The 26,299-nt window shown below is 45.5% G+C and overlaps 1 pseudogene; it reads right to left on the bottom strand.

The window, feature by feature from the left end:
* Nucleotides 1-12,279: 12,279 nt before the first annotated feature.
* Nucleotides 12,280-25,413, bottom strand: LOC138770451 (embryonic protein UVS.2-like; annotated as a pseudogene).
* Between the last annotated feature and the right edge of the window lie 886 nt (nucleotides 25,414-26,299).

Genomic DNA, 26,299 nt, shown 5'->3' with positions numbered 1-26,299 from the left:
CATTTACAGAGCCCTCGTGCTGCCAAAACACTGGAAACCCCCCACAAGTGACCCCATTCTGGAAACTACACCCCTCAAGAAATCTAACAAGGGGTGCAGTGAGCATATGGACCCCACTGAAGATGGGCACAAATGTGGAACAATGTGATGTGAAAATGAAAAATTTCATTTTTCCACTTTCATTGCACAAATGTGCCCGTCATCAAGGGGTCCATATCCTCATTGCACCCCTTGTTAGATTCGCTGAGGGGTGTAGCTTCCAGAATGGGGTCACTTGTGGGGGGTTTCCAGTGTTTTGGCAGCACGACGGCTCTGTAAATGCGAAATGGCGTTCATCATCCATTCTGGCCAAATCCAGCCTCCAAAATCCAAATGGCGCTCCTTCCCTTCGGAGGCTTGCCCTGCACCCACATGGCGCTTTATGTCCACATGTGGGGTATTTACGGACTCGGGGGGAAATTGCTATACACATTTTGTGTGTTTTTTTCTCTTTTAACCCCTTGTGAAAATGAAAAATTTAAGGCTAAACCAACATTATAGTGTAAAAAATTTAATATTTCATTTTCACGTCACATTGTTCCACATTTGTGCCCGTCACCAGTGGCGTCCATATGCTCACTACACCCCTAGTTACATTCCATGATGGGTGTAGTTTCCATAATGGGGTCACTTGTGGGGGGTTTCAACTGTCTTGGCAACACAGAGGCCTTTCAAATGCAACAAGGCCCTCGAAATCCATTCCAGCCAAATCCAGCTTCCAAAAGCCAAATGGTGCTCCTTCCCTTTGGAGGCTTGCCCTGCACCTGTATGGCGCTTTATGTCCACATGTGGGGTATTTACGTACTCAGGGGAAATTGCTCTACAAATTTTGTGGTTTTTTTATCTTTTAACCCCTTGAGAAAATGAAAAAATTAAGACAAGATCAATGATTTAGTGTAAAAATTTAAAATTTTTTACACTAAATGTTGGTCTAGCCTTGATTTTTTTTCCATTTCCACAAGGGGTTAAAAAAGAAATTGAATGCAAAATGTGTAGGGTAATTTCCCCCGAGTACAAACATACCCCACATGTGGACATAATATGCTGTATGGGCACAGGGCAAGCCACCAAAGGGACAGAGCGCCATTAGAGGCTGGAATGGGGGTTTCTACTGTCCTGGCAGCACAGAGGCTTTATAATTGCATCATGGCAAGTCTCTAATGGGAATGGCGGCCATACCTATTTAGCTGGGGAAAAGGGACAATTTTAATTTATTTGGGGACATTATGCCAATTATTAGTTTATAAGGTTGAAAATGACAGGTGTCCATCAAATTCAACCTGTATTGATCCAGAGGAAGGCAAAAAAAAAATCCTCGTAAAGCAGACAACAGTAGCTTTATCACAGGGAAAAAATTCCTTCCTGACTCCATAATGGCGATCAGAATAATCCCTGGATCAACGTGACCCCTGAAATAGGAATAAGGGACAGAATTTAGATAATGTAGAACCCCAGTGACGTGTGGTGCGCCTTGGAGCGATCCAGTATGCAGAGGCCGGGGGGATCAGGACAGGTGTCACACTGGAAAATGGTGTCCTTCCTGATCCCCAGGTTACGCCACACTTTGCACTTCTTCTGGGGTCTCCTGTTTTCCAGTGTGGGGGACGTCACCTGGAAAATGTTGCCCTGGTGCGATACGGGGTCCTTCATATCCAGAAGTGCTGGGTCTGCTCCATGGCTGCTAAATATTAGGGCTCTATTACAGCTTCTGATATTTTTGGATTGTGCCGCAAGCTACAGTAGCTCGGGCAGCGAGGGACCGGAAGAGGGGGTGCTGGTATAAAAGTTATCCCCGTACAGGTGGTGACCTTTATCCAGCAGTGGGAAGATCAGTTCCCCAACGATCTTCCCACTAATTCCGAGGATGGGGGGGCATCTGGGGGCTGGATTCGGGTGTCCCTTCCTTCATACACTCTAAGGGTACGTGCATACTGCGGAATGGCGAAGGATAACCCTTTGTGCATTCCGCAGCTGGCACCCGCCGGCGGACTGATGGAGGCGTGCGTCTCCGTCCGTGTCATAGACTCCATCCTATGCACGGGCAGATTCCGCCCACTGTCCAAAGAATGAACATGTTCATTCTTTGGAACGACGACGGAATCCGCCTGTGCATAGAATGGAGTCTATGACACGGGTGGAGACGCGCGCCCGCATCAGTCCACCGGCGGGTGCCAGCTGCGGGATGCACAAAGGGTTATCCTTCGCCATTCCGCAGTGTGCACGTATCCTAAGGCCCCATTCACACGTCCGTGTCAGTTTTTACTGTCAGGAAATCCTGATCAGGAGGCCTCAAATGTCATCAGGAAAGTATCAGGATTTCCTGACAGTAATCCGTTTTTACAATTAGGAAACCATCAGGAAAAACATTCAGGATTTCCTGATGAGAGGAAAAAAAAGTGTTTTCAATATGGTCTAGTTTGCCAACATACATCTCAAGTACCCACACAGCCCCTAGTGTACCCTGCCACCATCTCCCCCTTGTGTTACAATCCACCGTCTCCCCCTCATATACCATGCCACCGTCTCCCCCTAGCATACCGTACCACCGTCTCCCCCTAATGTACCGTGCCACCGTCTCCCCCTAGCATATCGTGCCACCGTCTCCCCCTAATGTACCGTGCCACCGTCTCCCCCTAGCATATTGTGCCACCGTCTCCCCCTAATGTACCGTGCCACCGCCTCCCCCTAATGTACCGTACCACCGTCTCCCCCTAGCATATCGTGCCACCGTCTCCCCCTAATGTACCGTGCCACCGTCTCCCCCTAGCATATCGTGCCACGGTCTCCCCCTAATGTACTGTGCCACCGTCTCCCTCTAATGTACGGCGCCCCTGTGTCCCCTATTTGTACCGTGCCACCTTCCCCTTAGTGTAGTGTGTAGTGTGACCATCTCCCCCTCATGCCATGTGTCTTCCTCTTATGTGTTGCAGAACTACAACTCCCATTATGTGATGTTGTCCTGCATATTATTACACCATGCTGGGAGATGTAGTTCTACAGCCTACCCTATTAACCATGCTGGGGGATGCAGTCCTGCATATTACGACACAACATGGTGGGAGATGTAGTTGTACTGTGCCACTACTTTCCCCCTCCTATACTGTGTGATCCCCTAATTTGTTGCAGAACTACAACTTTCATCATGTACTGCCAAAAAGACATGTAAGGAGTTGTAATTCTGCAACCTGGATGACCGCAGGGTGCAAAATTACAACTCCTATCATGCCTTGGTGGCAGCTGATGATGGGAGTTGTAGTTCTGCAACCTGTGGTCATCCAGGTTGCAGAACTACAACTCCCATCATCAGCTGTCATCAGGGCATGATGGGAGTAGTAGTTTTAGGGGTAGTCTCACCTATCCTGGATCCTGCTCTGGCCGTGCTTTTTCTTCTTTTCCGTTGAGGACCCCGAGATGACAGGATGCCAAGGTGAGCTGGGGGGGGGGGGGGGCGCTTCGGGGGCCTAGAAGCGCAGTGCTGGGGGGGGGGGTAGGAATGAAGGGTCGGGGGCCGGCAGCAGCGCGCTGAGAGGGGGGGGTGTAGAGATGGGGGGTCGGGGACCGGGCAGTGCCATGGTGATTGGGGGGAGGAGGAATGGGGTGTCGGGGGGCTGGCAGCGCTGCGTCGCTGGGGGGAGCGGGGCTGGAGTGGGGGGATGGGTGGTCGGGGCCTGGCAGCGCCGCGCTGAGGGAGAGAATCGGGTGTCGGGGCCGGGCCGACCAACTCCGCGCTCCGGGGGGGCGGACTCGAGGATCGGGAACGGGGGTCGGGCAAGGCAGCAGTGAGGTCCGGGAGGTGAGCTTGGGGGAGTCGGGCGGCTGGCCAATCCTGATGTGCATCAGGAAAGCGTCCGCGGTTCCGGCGCTCCCATAGACTTCTATGGGGGCGCCCGGACCGGAATTCTGGACAAAAATAGGACAGGATCTAAAAAATCCTGACCTATTTTCCGGAACGGACACCCTTCCAGGAAAATCCGGAAGGGTGTCCTTGTCTAATGTAAGTCTATGGGTCCGGAAATCCGTCCGGATAGGAAATCCGGGCAGGTTTTCCGGACGTGTGAAGGGGGCCTAAATCTGTAAGTGTACCCAGAGGTACTCTCACAGAGTTTGTAGAATTTCACACCATACCGTCATCTCTTATTGGGACGGTACTGGCGGAAAAGACGTGTCTGGAGGGCAGCGTACGCTACGCTACCCCCAGACACGTCACCGGATGATGTGGATAAGGATGAATGGGGGAAAAGAAGGATCCCCCTGTGATGCCCGGGCCCCTAGGGGCCACTCCGTAGTGTAGATGGTGCTAACAGGCAGGAACCGGGACTGCTGTAGGGCATAGGGTTGTCACGGTGAAGGCACGAGGGTGATACAGCTGGAAACCGGGCTCCTGACCATGCGGGGATACTGGGCATGCGATTCTTCGTTGTCCTTAGTCAGGGCACCAATTACCACACCAATGCCAAGGTTCAGAAACAACGGTAATTGTATATTTATTGTAACAGTGGTAACTAGTAGCAACAGTCTCTCCGGATGCAACCGGGTATAAGGCAGACTTGAATAAAGCAAAGTAATGGGTGATGCTGCAATAGGCTGTGCTGATAGCGTGCTGAATGATGGGAGTAGTAGTGATACTGAGGATAAGATGCTGGGCTGTGAACACACAGCGATCGGGGAAACACCGGGCGTAAATGTACGTCCGTTTGCACTAAGTACCAGGGCGCGGGGGCGTACATTTACGCCCGATGTCGTTAAGAGGTTAAACATAGGGCAGGACCTGATGTATGTGTTTTCAAAGACCCCCATAAAGAGATTAGCATATGATGGTGCCACCCGCGTCCCCATGGCTGTCCCACGGGTTTGATGGTAGGTGGCACCGTCGTACATGAAAAAATGATTTTTCAATATTAATCCTAGGGCTTCGATGAGAAACGGTTTGTCCCGCTGGAATGTGTTCATCTTGGACCAAGAATTCCCTGACACATTGGACACCAATGTCATGATAAATGTTGGTATATAGGGCCGAGACGTCCATGGTGACAAATGACATCCCCGATACCCAGGGCCGTATTAACAGCTGCTGCTGCCCTAGGCACTAAACCTGAAGACGCCCCATCTTTGGGTACATGCATTTCTCTACATGTAGAAACATTGTCTGAACCGCATTTTTGTTGTTTGTTACCTGTACTATGCACTATGTACTAGGGATTGCACCCTCAAAACGCGTTGCATCAAATAAAAGCCTGAATTTGACTTCACACCAGTGCCAGAGAAGGAACAGGGGAACGTGGCCGGTGTTCCAAAAAAAGGGGTGTTTGCGCCAGACGAATCCCACCAACCTCTTCCTTATACGCTATAAATAAATATTCCTATGCCTACAATAATTTAATTATAGCCGAAAGTAAAAAGAAAAAAGTAAAACGTTTTACTTTTGTCTATAATTAAATTATTCTAGGCTTAGGAATATTTACTTATAGCGTATGAGATTTCACTATTGTAGTCATTATTACTATATAAATGTACATTGCCTCAAACTGAATAAATACTTTGTTTATGTGATATACTAAATATAAAATCTATGTATATAAAAATTGTGTTCAGAATTATGCTTCTACTGAAACCGAAGTAAGAAGACTTAATCCTTCTAGCTTTTTTTTTTTTTTTTTTTTTTTTTTTTTGGGGGGGGGGTGATTTTTTACATATAAAACCCTATGGCACAATTCACATTGCCATACACACAGCTCAATATCGGTGATGTAGAAGACACAATTCCACCGACTTGACTGACTCCAGTCCTGAGATTAGAACTAACCTAATGAACACCTTTTACCTCCTCTCTCTCTTTTTGGTCTATATAAGAAGTCAGAGTGGTGGGGGACCACTTATACACCTATATGCTCTGTTACTGAGGAAAAGGTGCCAGGTGCCTTGAAATGCGTATAACTTAAAGGGGAATTCCGGATAAGAAAAACTTGTTTTCTATTAAAAGTACATTATAAGTTATATAGATTTGTCTATACAATGTATTACTGTATCTGTGCGGTTCTGCCACACTGGTAGCTGATAGAAATCCAGGAAGTGAAAAAAAAAATGGCCTCTGTGCCAGTTCACATTGTCTCCTGCTCCTTCTGCTCTCCCCCCTTGGAGACAAATCTTACATGCTTCTGTCTCACATTGTGTGTGTGTTTGCTGATGATGCAGACAGGGGGCAGGGTGTGATGTCACAGAAGGCTTGGCTGGATAACCCAATCCCCTGAGTGATTCACCATTTCTGACCGAATAGAAGCAGCTGCTGCACTAATTTTACTGATTGTAATGGGTGGGGGCTGTGATGATCACATGAGGGAAAGCATTGCATTCTGGGAAATGCCAAACCAGGAAGAACAGAAACACAATACAGAGCAAAAACCCCCCAAACAAATGGATTTTTGGTAGTTTCAAAACTGGGATAGACAGGTAAGTAATGCGTTATGCTTCTACGAAAGTTTAATTTTTTTTTAACCTCTACCTGGAGTTCCCCTTTAAAACATATGTTCACATTGTGACTTTAGAGCTCTGTATCGATTCCAACGAATTCCGGTTTCCAGCACCATCCATCTCGGCGGCTCCTGTTACCAAGTGGAGAAACATCTACAAACCACTCACTGTGGAAGACCTTGTTCTTGCTGCTAGCACCAGTAACAAATCCAGCAGTATGTTCTATGCCATCATTGAGAACACAGATTGCTGGTCCCAGGAGTGGTGAGAGGTGCTGTGCACCAGTCTTTCTACGCATCTAGTCTACAAATGTCCTTCTGCTGTTTATTTCATTAAGGAATGCTGGAAGCACTGGATATATGTAACGTTGTTTCTTAACTAAAACATAACTATACCAGCACATCTCCACAACAGAATTTTATGAAATAAGTAACCTACTATGTGCTATTTGAAACATTAAAGGAGCCTGTCACCGGGGACGCGGCACAGAGCCCGCCCGACCCCCCGGTGCAGCTCCCGGATACTTACCCTTTGCGATGAGTCCCGTTACTGGGGCCGGTCCCGGGACGAAGATATCAGCGCCCGAAGCCGTGCGCGCGCTGTATGCAAATGAGCAGAGATGAGTCCGATGCCCATAGAGAATGACGGCTCCGTCATTCTCTATGAGCGTCGGACTCATCTCAGTGGTGCGCGCGCACGGCTTCGGGCGCTGATATCTTCGTCCCAGGATCGGCCCCAGGAACGGGACTCATCGCAAAGGGTAAGCATCCAGGAGCTGCATCGGGGGGTCGGGCGGGCTCTGTGCCCGCGTCCCCGGTGACAGGTTCTCTTTAAGACCATTTGCAGCACAAAATACTATGACTAGAGACTGACTGCTAGGGCAATACAAGCTCTCTAAAGGGAACAGAGACTCGAAGTGCAAACCAACACACTCTGTGTATGTAATCTATTTTCACATTGTTGTATTTTTATCCATATTATAGTATAGTATTATTTATTCTTTGCATTTTGTCTATCCACAAGGGCCTTGTGGCGACATTTTGTTTTTAACTATATAAAGTATAATTTATACCTTTTTCTGAACTTCATGTATGACTTACTCTACTGTTTGTACTCCATAATAGAACTTTGAGGATTGGTTAATTTATATTTTTTTACATTTATGGAATACTTTGGTGAGCAAAGACACTTGCTGTCCCCAAGCTTATTCCATAAATGTATTCAATCAAAAAAACATACTGTACATTACATTACTTTTTACATAGACATCCATAAAATCCATAGAGTGTACAGCAGGAGGGCACACTATATATAGAAGTCAATGGTACTCATTGACTTCTATATATAGTGTGCCCCCTGCTGGACACTCCATAGGAATTACAACTGATTCGTGACGTCACGGTTTTTGACAGAATTTAAAGACTCCGTGATCTACTAAATTAAGGGAAATAGCAGTATATGTGCATTTCCCATAATTAATGTACATTAGAAATTTGTCTAACTTTCCATAAGTAATAACATGCAAGAATGCAAGAAGAAGTTTTATTAGAAATTATGGAAGACTAATAACTACAATTTCCTAAAGTTACATTTTCCCTTCACCTATGAAGTTGTCATTTCCTTAATGAACTATTAGAATTCAGCTGTTTCCATTGTGCGGCCATATTCAGTTATACTGTAAAGAGAGAGACAGAGAAAGGTTTATTAAACAATTCACCCAAAGTGCGAGAAGGAGCGATATCGGAAGTCTTTCCTTCCTGCTGCGGTTAGGCTATACAACTAACACCGACCTAAGCAGAGATCCTTCCATAAAGAGGAGTGAAATATTTTAATATTTGTATTGTATCTTTTTACCTTTTTTTCTCCTTGTCTACTTTAACCGTAATGCCTTTACTTTCCCTTTTAGTTTTTATTATGAATTTCCCCATGGTGGGACTATTAAAGGATTATCTTGTTTTAACATAAAAAGCTATTTTTTATGTCTCTGTGACATTTCAAAAATATTTACAAATGAGAGGCACACTTTAAAGCAAATGTGTGATAGATTACAATGTATTACTACATTACTAATATTTCTATAATAAGAGGTTGGGCGGTCATCAAGATCCCATCTAGTAGCTGGAGCAGAGATCGGCTGCACAGGACATGTCTCACTCTGGAGGCCTCACAATGTCCAGGTATTACATAGACAACATGCTGACGGGAACAGTACACCTGCATACTGCACTATTCTTCCTTTCATATCTGGGAAAACGTCCAATTGAAGCTCGACCTCTGATAATAGGGTGAATACGGTGTAGGTTATTGGGGGCTGTAAAGCCATAAATGACCTTTATTTGTTAGATCCATCACTACCATCATGGTTTCCAGAAAAAAAAATAGCAACATGAAAAGAAGTTTGTTATGTAGTCTCTTGGGTTCTGTTGTTCTGGTGGGAAGAATAGTCATGCATGTTGATCTATACATATATATCAGCCATTATATCAGTCATTTATGAGAAGGAACATTATGGAGGTATGGCAGAACTTAGCACACCTAGCGCTATGAAATTTTGTCCCATGTGATATGTTGCAATAGCTTTTTTACCACTTTTTATGTTGAGGTGCAGTCTATATTAGCCCGCTCTAGTAGTAGTTTCTTCCTATGTATTGCTATGTGATCTGTGAAGATTAGCACTTAGTTATTATTACATGTTGGTACCATGTTGGTCATTTACCATGTTGGTACTATTGTTGGTCATTTACTATGGATGGTATCAGTAGCGTAATTTGGTGGGGGCAGAGGGGGCGGCCGCTCCCAGGCCCACACAGGCAGGGGGCCCACTGAAAATTTTGCCAGTTAATGCTGTCCGCAAAAGCTATTGCTTTTGCAGACATACTTAACAAATGTCTAATGGCTGTAGGGGGCCCCTGACCAGCAACCAGTGCTCCTGGGGGGCCCACACGGCTACCGAATGTTGTTTCTGACCGTTTAGCTGTATGCGAGGAGAACAGACAGTTAAATGCAGCAGGGTGATTGACAAGGCGCGGAAACCATTGGCTCTCCATCCTGCCAATCACTGTTGTGGCCATAAGAGGCCGTTTCCTCCCTTAGAGCTGTGGGACATGAGTGATGTCACTCGTGCGCTCACAGAGTAGGGAGAGAGTTGACATCAGAAGACTACAGTACTGCAACTGCACAGCAGGTAAGTATGGCTTTTTTCCCCATACTTTTAGAGGAGGAGACCTATGTGTGTGGGTGGGGCTAACTCCTGGTAAGGATGTTATCTATGGGGGTTGGGGTATGGGATGTGCTGGCTAACTGAAAGGGGGTACCTAATCTGGAGGTACAGTCCACTCACAGTGGTGGTGATGGATGGGGAATACATACCAGGGGGATTACCTACATGAGATGCTGCTGGAGGAGATGCCTACAAGGAGGATACTTCCTTTTTTTTTGGGGGGGGGGGGCCTGCACAGAGAGGTCTTAAAGGACAACTCCCGCGCTAAGGAAAAAAAACAAAAAACAATCAGAAACATAGTTTATACACTTATCATCCCTCCTGTCACTGTTTGAATTTCCCAGCGTCTGTGTACCTTCTGATTTCAAGTCTTGTTCTTCATTTCTTCCTTGCTTCCTGGTTTCAGCTTCCCATGATGCACTTTGGCTGCTGTGACAAGCCAGCCCCCTGCTGTGACACAGCAAGTGCCTGCCCCTCCTTCACTACAACTCCCATCATACACTAAACATGACCCCCTCTCTCTCTCTTCAGTCAGGCTGCTATATACACACACTGAAGCTGCACACACATCACCTCACTGTAGTGTACATTCTGCAGGATGGTAAGGGCAGCAGGGGAGAGATAAGACGTCTGTGTAGCTGATATGCCGGGAGTGAGGAGAAAGATAAGCAAGTGACATCACTCACTCACTCACTCACTGAGTCCACTCAGCAGCAGGAGGGAGTATGGGGGAGGGGGTCCTGTAGCTGGTTATGTGCTGGGAGTCAGTCACCAGTCATTATTGAGTTTCAGAATGTCAGATGGCTTACAGTTGCTCAGCCAATGGGAGCTGAGCAAGCCTAGTCACCTGACCAGGCAGGGGAGGGGGAGGCTGGTGTAACAGGAGCTAGAGCAGCCCTCCTGCTGATGACGCATCGGTCACTAGAAGGAGCTGAGAGAGGAGACTGGTGACGACAGTAATTAGGTATGAAGGAGTTTCTTACACTTCCTGGTGGGGGGTGGAGGGGGGAAAAGACAGGGAAGGAGGACAGACAGGTGATTGAAGTATATTACAGTGTTATATAACTTTAGAATGTGCTTCAATTACTGGGAAAAAGTTTTTCATGGGAGTTGTCCTTTAATACTAGATAGATACACAGAGGAGAGTCTATCTTTTATATGAAGGCACAGATGGCCCTGACTACTACTTCATGGAAACAGAGCGAAATAATGACTATATTGGGGCACAGAGGCCTAACTACTACATGGATGTACAGAGAAGCTGAATTTCAATATAAAGGTATAGAGGGGCCTCACTTCTATATGGGGGTGCACAGGGAGGCTCTATATTCTATATGGAGGAACAAGGGGGGATAATCTACTATGTTAGGGTATAGATGGTGTCCTTTTTACTATATGACACCATAGAGGGACCCTGCGAACTATATGAGGGCTAGAATTGGATCTAAATACCACATGGAGGCATACACTGGCTGCTCTCATATACCCTGTACACCATGATTATCTGTGCTGCTTTCTCCTACATTTTTGATGTATTGTCATGTATTGTTTCTATGAATTAGTAAAGTAATTATTCCATTTAGTTATGTTGCAGTAGTCTGGCTTTTTGTATATAGGTTATTTAGTATAATTGCCTTGAACTCCATGGGACTATTTATTGTTATTACCCAGCATTTGTACTGTACATTTACTCTATTAGTACTGCGGGTATACCCTTTGGATGTTGCTAATTTGGTCATTGACCATCAGCTATGGTGTAGTCCTCCTGCTGCCCAATAGATATTAGACAGATACATATGAGATAAAGAGATAGAAGAATGGATGGATGGCTAATAAGAAAACAAAAACAGCGCCATAGCTTCCTCTATGTTGTTTGTGATATTACAACTTGGTTCCATTCTCTTTTAGTGGAACTGAGCTGCACTACCACATCAAAGCTTTGGAGTTTTTGGATAAAGGCAGCTATGTTTTTGCAATGCTGGATAATCCCTTTAATTTTTACATGGTTATATATGTGACATGTAAAAGTCTTTTCCACTGTTCTCAATCCCTGTTCACTATGAATAATGTCGTAGAAAATACCATTTATTATTCGGAAAGCATTGTCATCTACTGAGGTTCCCTATGGGTAACATAATCAGTTGGGGGCCCACTGAGACTCACTCGCCTCCTCTAGGCTGAACCCCTAGCTATGCCTCTGGATGGATTGGTAAGTTGGACACATCATTTCCACTGTCTCCCCCTAAGGGCCTGGTGGATGGGGCTTTGGGCACCCCCTTGTTGCACATAGTCCTTCCATGTATCTGACTGTGCCATAGTCCTGCTACTGTGATACACCAGAGGTCAGTGCACAGATATCAAGGTCCACTGTAGGCTCCTCTGGTCTCCCCATGGGTCAGTACAATGCTGGTCCTAGCAGTAGCTCACAGCAGATGGTAAGCAGAGTATGGATGATACAATTATTAATGAATTCTTACAACCCAGCGATATATATATATATATATATATATATATATATATATATATATATATATAATGTGCTACCTATGTGACTATATAACCATGAGGTTGTAGTACTTACGCATAATATATGAAGCCTTGAACCCTCTCTTCTGAATAGACCTATTGCTAGCAAAGTGCAGCTTTAGGATATTGGTTTCAGATGTAATTGTAGGGATTTCCCGGGTACCACAGAATGCACCATATATGATAGGCCCATCAAACACTTCTAAGTAGTCGGTTGGACAGAATTTGAAATACTCTGTTTCAAAATCAGTAACGGTCAGGCGAATCTGTAAGTTTTGACATACATCATACATGGTATTAGCATACATAGCATACCTATGAGCATAAGCATCCATGGTACTGTTATTGTAATACAGCATACCTGATAAAGAAAGAGAGAGAGAGAGAGACAGAGAGAGACATAGAAAGTCCACCTGCTTAGGGTCCTATTCCACGGGCCAAGCAGGGCCCCATCAACGATGTAAACGAGCTCTGCTAGATCGGCGCTTGTTTACTGCTCCTATTCCACGGGCCGATGATCGTTTAACGAGGCCTGCAGGGACATCGTTACCGATGTCCTTGCAGCATACATTACCTAGCAGGGCTTCTCCTCCGCTCCGTCTTCCCCCCCGCTCCCGCTTGCAGCATCAACTCCTGAGCGGCCTGACCGAGCTGCGGCCGCGGCAGTGCCGGACAGTGATTGGCACAGCGGTTTGACAGCTCTGTCAGACCGCACCGAAGCTGATGCTGTGCCGCGGGACCCGAGGAGGAAGACGGAGCGGAGGAGAAGCCCTGCTAGGTAATGTATGGTGCTTCTCAAATCGTCGGTTGCCCGCCACGCACCGCTATTCCACACAGCGATGCGCTGTGGGTGACCGCTGATTTTAGGTTTGGGCCTAAAGAAACGATCAGCCGATGACACAATCATCGGCTGATCGTTTTCTCTATTTCACCGAGCGATAATTACCGGCCGATTATTGCTCCGTGGAATAGGCACCTTAGGGTCATGTTTGATTCAGAACGTAACTTTGCTCCCTATATACAGCACATTGCACACAAACCCCACCTGAGGCTTGGAAAAATCTGAACCCCTTTATGCCAAAGGTCATTAATACACTAATGTCCGGGTCAAACTAAAGCAATGTTCCTCCCCACTTTCTAAGAGCCATAGCGCTTTTATTTTTCCACCTACAGGGCTGGTTGGCGTGTCATTTTTTTGCTCCATGATCTCTACTTTTTATTGATATCATATTGGTGTAAAGGAAAAATACTGGTTGTTTTTTATTAATTTTTTTTCTAATGTTTAATTTAAACAAACCAACAATCCTGGCGGGTTTTTTTTTTTTTTTCTTCTGGTTTCATTTATACTGTTTACCGTGCAGGAAGAATATTGTTATATTTTAATAGATTTTTTTTAATAGAATTTTCCGTGCTATGATATATAATATGTTTATTTTATTTTTATTTTTTTTTATATATATATATTTATATTTCAAAAATGGGAAAGGAGGTAATATAAATGTTTATTGGGGCTTTTTTATTAATGTTTTTTAAAAATATGTTTTAAAACCTTATTTTTTTTTACACATTTTATATTGTGTATATAAATACCTTAGGGGACTGATATATGTAATGCTCTGATTGCATATACTGATGAATGATATACCATAGCATAGGATTGATCAGTACAATCCTATGCTATGGTATATCATTCATCAGTATAGCAGAGAGCAGATCACCGGACAGAGGTAAGTGGCTTAGCCCCGCCTGTCAGTACAAGTGTTCTGGACCGGCGGGGTCCTGATCAGTCAGTGACAGGTGCTTATCCTGTCACTGACTACCTTAAGTGCATCGCTGTACATGACGACGTTCAAGGGATTAATGGCAGGCAGCTGGCCTTCACCACCGAGACGATAGGAATCTACACCAGCCAAATGACGTCATCGACCACTTGCTCAACCCTTATTCCTTCAGACTAGTTCTCTGCTCACTTAAGAACAGATTATACACTTGATCTTAGGAAATAGATAGGAAATAGATAAAGGATACATGGACTATTATATTTATAGAACATAAGTAGACAATCTTACAGCAAGTAAAACTTACAGTGTTATTCTCAGGAGCTCTGATTGTGTAGTAGCAATTGAGATTTGGCCCATAGTTATTTGGATAACCAGGGGAAGTAATAGTGCCTATGAAATCAAAGAATGTTCCTCCACATTGCACTGTAAGATAGATCATTAATGTAGTGAGTACAAACATGTATCTATAATGTATTTCAGGGTGCCTTCACACCTACCGGATCCACAGCGGATCTCAGTTCTGCGGATTCGAAGCGAGAACCGCTGCGTATCCGGTACCATTCAACCCTATTATAGAACATATTCGCAGCAGGATTGACATCCCGCTGGGAAGATGTGCTTTGACTGCCTGGTGCCCGCAGCCCCGCCGTCTCATTCCCGGCGCATCCCCCCATCCCGGCCACATCCCCCCATCAGCCCACCCCCGCCACCCGCATCCCGCCGCCGAGAGCATACAGTACCTGCTCGGTGGCGCAGCTGCAGTGAGGCTGCCGGCTCTGGTCCTGCTTAGATCAGCTGGGACCGGTGCCGGGAGCCTCACTGTAGCCGCGCCGCCAAGCAGGTAATGTATGCTTGCGGCGGCGGGCCTGAGATGGGCTGATGGGGGGATGTGGCCGGGATGGGGGGGGATGGGATAATCCTTAGTTGGACCATCATAAACAGTAATATAGTCTAAGAAACCAGGTGACTGGAGATCAAAGTCAAGAAAATTTAATGCAACCTAGAAATAATAACAATAATGTTAAAAAAATAATTAAATCAGTTGAGCAGACCAGGAGAGCTATCCAACATTATAGATAGTTTCAGGAGTCGTACGACCAACTTTCCGCCAGCGTATGCCAAAGCGTATGGCCAGTTGCGAGGAATGCTTCTTTATTACTTTACCTGCCCTGATGGTACTCTTATAAGCCAAAGCCAGGTGGTATTATTTGGGTATTCTGATGGGTAGTTGGGTGAGGTCACATATCCTTTTTCTTCATTAAGTAAAGTTGCAGAGACATCTAGAAGGGAAATGATTTCATTGTATAGATGTTATAGATTTCGGATAGAAGCTCCTGGATAGAACTGCAGCCCTGCAGGAACTTACCACATTCATACAAACTGTTGATTTTAGCCACATCCAGAGGGCTTAGTCCGTCCCTTTGTCCAATTGGGACGTTTGGGTCAGGTTTGGGTACAATGGCGGGTTTTCTATTGTTACTGAATGAATACCTGTCATACACAGGAGGAAAGAAAAGTTTAGGTTATTATAATAGTTTGGGCCTTCATAGTAACAACACATTAATGTTTGTGGCAAAAAGAAACAAACATACCCATTATAATGCATCACGGACCCGTAGTCATACGACAGGCCTAGATTGTTGGTGTCTGCTTTGCCAAAATTATACCAATCATCTATAAGACAAGACCTCTTTATTAGACTGGTCATTGTAATGGTGACACCAAATGCATAAAAGAATATTTGGTTATAGTTTCTTGGTGAAGGTGTTACCTGGTGAAATATTCTCATACATGACGGTGATATAGTCATCCCGGTCACTCCTCATGTGTTCATGCTGGAAGCCCAGGGCATGGTTTATTTCATGTTGAATAATTCCTCTATAGATACAGCCATTAGCGTCTATTGCAAGGTTCTGGCCTCCACCTACTCGTCCCAATGATGCTTGACATCTAAAAAAAAGAGAGATCTCCTTATCCACATTATATAGGGGAACGAGCGACAAATACCCTAAAATACAGAAGGATAAAGTATTCGCTAAATGAGAGAATCAAATTAATCCACTACGCATATTATGGCTTCAACCTCCCTGTGACGCCCCAAGACCCAAACCGTATGCAGCTGTACTGGTCAAAAGTGATTGATTATATTAACCCCTTAGCGAGCCATGACGTATCTGATACCTCATGGTGCCGCGGGGGGTGTTCAGAGCGGGGTCCCGCCGGGACCCCGCTCTGGACGGCGCTGATCCCGGCTGACACGTGCAGCCAGGCAGTGCCTCTGTTAGCCGGCGCGGGTCCCGTTGCCGCGCGGGCTAATTAAGCCCTTCAATGCAGCTGTCAAACCTGACAGCTGCATTGAAGTGCTTTATGCACACTATCACGGGGGGGAGATCCGTTCTTCTGCCCGTGCCGGGCCTCAGCGTCAGAGTGACGCAGGTCATAGCAATCAATGACCGATCTAATCGATCTTTGCTGTGTATATACACAGCATTGATCTCTATGAGAGATCAGTGCTCTGTATATACAAGTCCCCCAGGGGGGCTTCTAGTCCATGTAAAAAAAAATTAAAAAAGAGTTTTTATTAATAAAAAATCCCCTCCCCTAATAAAAGTCCAAATCACCCCCCTTTTCCCATTTTATAAATATAAATTAATAAATAAACAAATAAATTAATATATTTAGTATCGCCGCACACGTAATCGCCCGAACTATTAATTTATCACGCTCCTGATCTCGCACGGTAAACGGCGTCAGCGCAAAAAAATTCCAAAGTGCAAAATTGCTCATTTTTGGTCGCATCAAATCCAGAAAAAATTTAATAAAAAGTGATCAAAAAGTCATATATGTGCAATCAAGGTACCAATAGAAAGAACACATCATGGTGCAAAAAATGACACCTGACACAGCCCCATAGACCAAAGGATAAAAGCGCTATAAGCCTGGGAATGGAGCCATTTTAAGGAACGTATATTTGTTATCAATGGTTTGAATTTTTTACAGGCCATCAGATACAATAAATACATGTTATATATCGTTGTAATCGTAGCGACTTGAGGAACATATATAACATGTCAGTTTTACCATAGGGCGATTGGTGTAAATGCAAAACTCACCGAAATTAAAACAAATTCGTTTTTTTTTTTTCCAATTTAACAGCGCAAATGATTTTTTTCCTCTTTTGCAGCATATTTTATGGAAAAATAATGCCTGTCATTGCAAAGTACAATTGGCTTTGACCTTAAGGGGTTAAAGGACATTGGTGACTCACTTTAAAATTGAAGCCACAAGCCTTACTCTTCCAGTACTTGAGGTCTCAGGAGGACACTCATGAAAATGTAAAAATATTCCCCCACTGATTCATTTAATCCTTCTATCGGCCAAGCGGCTTCTCCTTAATGCCTGACTTACTGCAGCTAAATTACTTGTTCCTCTTCCCTGGAGAGAGGAGCGTCCACCCACAGTCAGGCCTGTATTTAGAGTTCATGCTGCCCTAGGCACTTTGCATGCTGAGGCGCCCCCCCCCCCCTCCCCTTCCCCTTGGCACTGACAGGTTATATGCATGGTGTATACCCTGGCACAGCAGGAAGGCCGGCACTCCAGCACCCAGTAGCTGGTACTACTGAGCAGCACCCCCCGGCTGGCAGTAGTACTAGGTACTGGGGTGCCGCTTTGCTTGATGCCCGCTCTTCTCATCAAACAGACGTGATGAAGGAAGGAAGGAGGCCGGGGACATCTAAGTTCGGGGACCGCTTCTGTCCAGTGTGGGACTGGGGTACCTGGGGCCCACCAGTATAGAACCAGAGAAATGCGACATGCTGACCCGCTCCTTTCCTGGATTCATCTGTATCTGTAACAAATCCCTTGTGAATAACATTTTCAGTCGAACTAAAACTCTCAGGACCCCCTCCATTTATACAGCTCTCAGGGTATGCTGGGAGTTATAGTCTCTAAATAAATCTGTCTGTGGGTGACTACCATCAGCCCTGAAGTTCCAGCAATACATCTGTCTACAGTTATGAGAGGATTGTACTGCTGTACTACAACTCCCAGCATATCCTGAGGGCTGCAGACTGTCAGTACATGCTGGGAGTTGTAGTGCCTTGGATTGGGGTGGGTGATCCCAACCTTTAGGGAGGTATTGATCTACGATTATAAATTTAAGCCATAGGCTAGAATACCCTACTTGCCCAAAAGGTAAAACTTAGCTTTTATTGATACTTGAATAAAAGAGAAACAAAAAACAAGTGCAGTGACTGTGTATATACAGTGTTACTTAAAATAGGCACACACTGATGTATCTATAGTGGGTGTAGTGGTGCATAGTCAATTTATAAGTCCCTGGGTTATTTACCCAATATTGGGATCTTGGTTGTTGACTTTATTCAATGATATGCCGCGAGCTCGCGGGGGATGTGTGTCGAGGGAGGGTTGTCCCTTTAAATGTCTTTTAACTTTTACACATATACCACTATGTACATTGAATCATATATTGCCCATTGTATCAATCACCACTTTACTTAATGTACTTTCTGTACGGCATGTGTTTATAACTGTCAGCTAGTCAGGAAATTGCCAGTATGTATAATACTTGTTTGCTGCTGATAATATTTCACACACTGGCCGTACAGGAATCGCTATAGCTGAGAGATAAGCACTAGAAGGCACAGGAAGAGAGCTTAGATCAGTAATAATCGCCGCTAACTGCGTGCGACAATCACTGTAGACCGCGAGTTGGAGATAGCAAACTATTGCAAGTATTGCTAACTACTGTGAACCATTACTGCCTGTCGTGGCAGGTTAGCGCTATGATCGTCGCCAAATGTGCGCGATCCCGCTCACAACGGCGGACTGGAGAAGGCACCCTATCTAGGTAATCTCTATCTCCTAAGAAGCTAACCGCTCACAACGGCGGGTACTGAACTTGCGGTCTAACTTACATTCCCTGTCTTGCCTTGCTTAGTGAACGCCAATACTTTGATAAAGTCGGGAAGAGCCGACGAAACTAGTCAGAAAGATGGCAATGGCACTTTTAATTTAGGGACACACTGTATTGATATTTCAGTGGGGAATAATGCAATAACATCTCGTAGCAAGCGCTAGTTGAGACACTAAGCAAGGCAAGACAGGGAATGTAAGTAATGTTTTTGTTCTATCCCCTATTAGTGATGTTCTGGGGTCACGTCCCTGCACTGAGCCCCCACACATCTATGTATTCTGATCTCCCACAAATCATCCAGTGTATAATGCACCTAGGACCCAACTACAACAGCTGCAGGCACTACAACTCCCAGCATGTACTGACAGCCTGCAGCCCTCACCATACGCTGGGAGTTGTAGTGCCTGCAGCTCTTGTAGTTGGGTCCTAGTTTAAAAGTTTGCGCTAGTGTACTGTAGTGACCGTGGGGCTGTGTCAGTACACTACCGCAAACAATACGCTGACCCATTAAGACCCCAACAGTGCACAGGCTCTGCACACTATAGAAGTGATTACAGTGCAGTTACTAATGACTCACAGGTGACGTCTTCTCCTATTGCCGTCGCTCACACTTCGCTTTCTTCTCCATCTGGTGCAGCCATCATGAAGATTTCTCTGACCACAAATCATCTGTAGGCGGGCAGCTGGGGGTGACTGGGGAAGGGAGGCAGCTGGGGGCGACTGGGGAAGGGAGGCAGCTGGGGGTGACTGGGGAAGGGTGGCAGGTATAGCAGCTGGGGTGACAGGGGGAGCAGCTGGGGCAACAGGGGGATGGGGAGAAGCTGGGGGGCAGGGAGAGCAGCTGGGGTGACAGGGGGATCAGGAGAAGCTGGGGGACAGGGGGGAGGGGTAACAGGGGGAGAAGCTGGAGGGAGGGGGAGCAGCTAGGGGTGGCAGGGGGAGAAGATGGGAGGGAAGCTGGGGTGGCAGGGAGAGAAGATGGGAGGGAAGCTGGGGTGGCAGAGAGAGAAGATGGGAGGGCAGCTGGGGTGGCAGGGAGAGAAGATGGGGGGCAGGGGGGAGAAGATGGGAGGGCAGTTGGGGTGGCAGGGGGAGAAGATGGGGGGCAGCTGGGGTGGAAGGGGGAGAAGATGGGAGGGCAGCTGGGGTTGCAGGGGGAGAAGATGGGAAGGCAGCTGGGGTTGCAGGGGGAGAAGATGGGATGGCAGCTGGGGTTGCAGGGGGAGAAGATGGGAGGGCAACTGGGGTTGCAGGGGGAGAAGATGGGGGGCAACTGGGATTGCAGGGAGAAGATGGGGGGCAACTGGGGTTGCAGGGGGAGAAGATGGGAGGGCAGCTGGGGTTGCAGGGGGAGAAGATGGGGGGCAGCTGGGGTGGCAGGGGGAGAAGATGGGAGGGCAGCTGGGGTTGCAGGGGGAGAAGATGGGGGGCAGCTGGGGTTGCAGGGGGAGAAAATGGGGGGCAGCTGGGGTTGCAGGGGGAGAAGATGGGGGGCAGCTGGGGTTGCAGGGTGAAGATGGGGGGCAGCTGGGGTTGCAGGGTGAAGATGGGGGGCAGCTGGGGTTGCAGGGAGAAGATGGGGGGCAGCTGGGGTTGCAGGGGGAGAAGATGGGAGGGCAGCTGGGGTTGCAGGGGGGAGAAGATGGGAGGGCAGCTGGGGTTGCAGGGGCAGAAGATCGGGGGGCTGGGGGGAGAAGATCGGGGTAAGCTGGGGTGGCAGGGGGAGAGGATGGGTGGGGGCAGCTGAGGTGACAGGCAGGGGGGAAGAGGGTGCGGTCAGGGGGCCGAGGGATCAGCCGGGTTGCAGGGGTCCAGCCTGGGGGCCGGGGGACCAGCCGGGGGATCAGCAGGGCGGCAGGTACAGAGGCAGGCTGGAAAGGTCTCCCCCATGCAGGGCCGGCGTGAGCTTCTGGTACAGACAGGCCGGAAGCTCACAGTGCAGCCCCGCGATGCCCGAACTTCTTCCCTGCTCAGCAGCGTGCGTGTGACGTCATCACGCCGCTGCCAAACAGGAGAGAAGTTCGGGCATCGCGGGGCTGCACTGTGAGCTTCCAGCCTGTCTGTACCAGAAGCTCACGCCGGCCCTGCATGGGGGAGACCTTTCCAGCCTGCCTCTATACCTGCCTGATCCCCCGGCCGAACCATCGCTCCCCTGACCCCCCCCCTCCCCCCGGGCGGCGGAGGGGGTTAACCGGACCACAGGTGCCTAGTGGCAAATACGGCCATGCCCACAGTAACAGAATGGATAGAAAAAGTACAACAAATCTCTCGCCTGGAGGAACTCTGTAGCTGGGAGATGGGTTCACATGAGAAATTTATGTTACTGTGGGGACCATGGAATAGTTTTTATCAGAAATTCCTATCTACAACCACAGATTCATAGGATTTTAACAATGGAATTGGCATTTATTAAGATCTGTTATCAACATATGAGCTTTCTCTTCATTGGTTTTCTACACCTCTAGCATTCCTTCCTGCCTTATAACTAAACTCTGACCAAATCTCATGCCTTGTAAAATAGTCACGATCCTAGTATTGTTATTAGTTACTAGTTCTTTGTTTAAGTTATATCCAGGGATTTGTTATTTAACTTCTAACTCCTAATTTTAATCTGGATCTCTGTTTATGGCACGACTCATGTCATTCGTAAAGTCTTCAGCACAAAATTTAAAAAACGTGGAAACTGTTGTAACTTGTTAACCGTTATAATTAGGGATCGGCCGAACCCGCCGAGGATCGGGTTCGGCTGAACCCGAACGCTCGGCATCGGATTCCCGCTGTGTGCCCGCTCCGTGCAGCGGGCGGATACAGCGGGAGGACCGCTTGGAAAACTGGGATACAGCCTATGTGTACCGGTTCGTACACATCCGGCCGCATGTCGATTTTTCTCACACCCGTAGTTTCAGCCGCACATGTACGGCGGCGTATGAACTGCGGACGGAATCGTACGCAGTGTGAACATAGCCTTATACATTAAAAGAGCTGTATCTCTTAGAAGACAAGGAGGGAAAAACGAAAATGCAAACATGAAAAATGGCTCTGTCTGAAGGGATCATGTGCAATAAATAGCATTATATTATGGTTATAATTAAGTTATCAAAATTCATACCACTTATAATAGTAGAGCTTACCCCTCTGAAGACTTAATGTTGAGGTAGTCGGTCTCTGTTTTCCGATTTTTCAGTCTCACAAAGGTGAGTGTCGTATATTCATCCATGCTAGTCTTAAACACTTTGTAGTCCCAATCACCTAATGTTTAAAAAAAAAAAAAAAAAATATATATATATATATATATATATATATATATATTTATTTAGTGAATTCTTTGTTGGACAATTTGCATAATCTCACTTTCTCAAAAATGAATGTGCTGACAACATAATCACACAAAAATCATCAATGGAAATAACATTTATTACCCAATAGAGGCAAGGCTCCACCTGTTCCTCCATGCACAAAGGCGGAGGTAGCAGTCTTGCTGCTGGGTTGTTGACCTTCTACAGCCTCCTCCATGTCTCCTGGTGTACTGGCCTGTCTTCTGGTAGAGCCTCCAGCCTCTGGACACTATGCTGACAGACACAGCAAACCTTCTTGCCACAGCTCGCATTGATGTGCCATCCTGGATAAACTGCACTACCTGAGCCACTTGTGTGGGTTGTGTGGGTCTCATGCTACCACAAGCGTGAAAGCACCACCAACATTCAAGAGTGACCAAAACATCAGCCAGAAAGAATAGGTACTGAGAAGTTGTCTGCGGTCTTCACCTGCAGAACCCTCCTTTATTGAGTGTGTCTTGCTAATTGCAGGTGAAATGGATTGTCATTCAGTGTTGCTTCCTAAGTGGACAGTTTGATTTCACAGAAATTTAAAGGGGTTGTCCAGCGAAATAATTTTTTCTTTCAAATCAACTGATATCAGAAAGTTAAATAGATTTGTAATTTACTTCTATTTAAAAATCTCAAGTCTTCCCATACTTATACACTGTTGTATGTCCTGCAGGAAATGTTGTTTGTTTACATTCAGAAACAGTGCTCTCTACTGACATCTCTGGCCGAGTCAGGAACTGTCCTGAGCAGGAGAGGTTTTCTATGGGGACTTGCTGCAGCTCTGGACAGTTCCTGACTCCGCCAGAGATGTCAGTAGAGAGCACTGTCTCTGAATGTAAATAAACAACACTTCCTGCAGGATATATAGTAGCTTATAAGTATAGGAAGACTTGAGATTTTTAAATAGAAGTAAATTACAAATCTATTTAACTTTCTGAAACCAGTTGATTTGAAATAATTTTTTTTTTTTGCTGGACAACCCCTTTAATTTACTTGAAGTTATATTGTGTTAAGTGTTCCCTTTATGTTTTTGAGCAGTATATATACACCTCTCTAAAAAAAAAAAAACTTACTATATGGGGATCAAAACACGTAAGGCACATTAACCGTCCCATCTTCAGACTTGGGCCAGAGGCATGAACGATCAGCACATTTGATAGCACTGCGTCCGCTTGGGATCAGCATGTCATCAATCCCGACCATCATGTTTTCTTCTAAATGAAGAATAGATTGAATAATAAAAATACTATTTATATAACAAATACTCATGGTATCGCCTATAGAATGTTTTCATGGACAAGAGAGATGAATTAATGGTTAAAGAAGGACTTCAAATTAAGGGTAGAAAATAAAAAGTACCATCCTAAATAATACTGCTGTACATTTTATCCCATATTGTGTATACTGTACATGTTAAAGGGGTACTCCACAGAGAAAAATATATATGTATGAATCAACTGGTGTCAAAAAGTTATACAGGTTCATAAATTACTTCTATTGAAAAAGCTCAAGCCTTCAAGTACTTATCATCTGTTGCATGCTCTGCAGAAAGTGGTGTATTCTTTCTAGTGTCACACAGTTCTCTCTGCTGCCACCTCTGTCTGTGTTAGGAACTGTCCAGGACAGTAAGAGATCCCTATGGAAAACCTCTCCTGCTCTGGACTGTTCCTGTTACGAAGAGAGGTGGCAGCAGAGAGCACTGTGTGTTAGACTTTAAAGAATTCATCACTTCCTGCTAGACAGCAGGTGTTGAGGTCGCCACCTGTCCCATTGGGGGTTGACAATGTCACTTTAAGGTATTGCCTGCTCAGTCAATCAGTAACAGGGGTGGGGCCCTGGCGTTGCATCTGAAAGAGCCGGGTAAGTGACGGACCCTGACCCAAGCAGAGAATGACAGTCGGCTGCTGTCAGCAGGACCTTGGAATGACGCTATAGAACTATTGCTAGAGCTATAGGGCCTTGCTTTTTTTTTCATGGGACCAATTTAATTTAAAACTATGACAGTTTAGTTTTGAGTATTATGTTTTACTATTTTATAAAGTTTTGGGTTTTTTTCACATTAAATACAATTTACTCTTACCTGAACCATCGCTGGACCATCGCTGAACCCATCGCTCTTGATCTCATTTAAAAACATTTCCTGTGGACTATATATATATATATATATATATATATATATATATATATATTTATATATTTATATTTATATATATATAGTTTTGGTTATTTTTTTATATATTTTTTTTTAAATCCAGAAACTAATTGTCATAGGGCATCCCACCAGACATGCAAAGAAGAGCCAATGGAGTGACATCTCCTGCAATTGTTTGAAACCAATAATATAGGTTCATGTAGAAGATACCGTATGTAACACAGCTTCATAGAAAGGTCCAGATGATCAGACTCTTTGGGGCAAACAATATCATCTTGTCCTCAGATTCCACTTTTCTTTCCTCACAGACTTTTTGGAAAATAAAGGGTGGAATCTGATTGGTTGCTAGGGGCAACTGAGCCAGTTCTACTTTACACCAGTTTGATAAATCTCCCCCAATGTGAAGGATTTACTAAGACTGACGTCTTATTTATTTTTGTGCAAAATGCTGTTACCTTTCAACGGGTCGGTATAAGACACAGCTTAGATAATCTCCTCCCATGTGTTATAAAGTCATTTGTAACCTACAAAAATGTCATCTCATTTCATCTACTGATCCAATTCTGTAACTAGATATCTCTGACACAGTAATATTTCTCCTACCCTGTATATACAAGGACTTACTAACTCTTCTCTCCTACTTTTATGTAGTTATAGTTTTGTTGGCTGTCTTTATATTTCTTATGTGGAAATCACTAGAGAGAAGCCTTACCATATTCACCAAAGGCAGCTTTAGAAATCTGTGAAAGAGAAATTTACAATCAATAGCAACATTTCATTAGATGTAGAACACAGATCTATACCGAAAATGTTATTTTAAAAATATCTTGTATATGTAAGATTTAACTATATAACATAACTACCAAAGAACGCTATCTTACCTGTAATGGTGGAAGCACAGGGACACTTGTCACAGGTCCCAATGCAAAGAGTAGTAGGGCAAGGAGGTGCATCTTCTCCCCCATGTTGTAGAGATATCTGTAGAATATTGAAGGGATCGGCTGCTTTCCTAGTTGAGTGATAACCTTAATGTGAGAGAAGCCTTATATACCTGTAACTGATACAAATCCATCCAATCACAAAGCAGAAATAATAAGATCTGTAATAGTCAGAAGAAACGCCTGTGGCCGATATATAATTATTAGAGATGAGCGTATAATCGTTTGAGCTCACTATTGGTTTGAATACCACAGTACTCGAAAATATTCGATGCTCGAACAAATAATATGTGGCGTTTAAAAAACATTGATAGACTCTTCTCCGCATGTTTGGCTGCTTTAACCCCTCAACGACCCATGATGTATCTGATATGTTATGGCACAACTAGGGGGGTTCAGGTGGGGCTCTGTACCGCCGTGCTCACGGCTGCTATGTGCAGCCCAGGACCACGGCCATAAGCGGGCACAGGCTGACTGCCGCTAACTAGGACAGTTAAATGCATCTGTCAAACATGACAGCTGCATTATAAGCGACTCTGTATCCACAATCTGACCCCCCTAAACCGCTTGTACCTTCAGATAGCTGCTTTTAATCCAAGATCTGTCCTGGGGTCCCTTTGGCAGGGGATGCAGTTATTGTCATAAAAACAACTTTTAATCCTGCAGCATTGTGTCTAATGGCCGGGGCTTACATTTGTATATGCATTAGGCTGGCACCGCCTCTCTTTCCTTCCTCCCCACCCTCATCATTAGGAATGATCCAGGAACATTTACTGCTGTTTGAGCTTTGCACAGGTGTATTAACAATCCAGCCCATGTTCATTATACATACAGGTGGCCGCCACATCCAGTCTGTCACTTGACGGCCGGCGTAATCGGCGCGACGCCGGGCCCAGCAAGCACGTCATCTGCG

This window comes from Dendropsophus ebraccatus, chromosome 13, assembly GCF_027789765.1.
Source record: "Dendropsophus ebraccatus isolate aDenEbr1 chromosome 13, aDenEbr1.pat, whole genome shotgun sequence".
Lineage (NCBI taxonomy): Eukaryota > Metazoa > Chordata > Amphibia > Anura > Hylidae > Dendropsophus > Dendropsophus ebraccatus.
The sequence above is the reverse complement of the archived record's forward strand: the minus strand, read 5'-3'. Positions and strand labels throughout refer to the sequence as shown.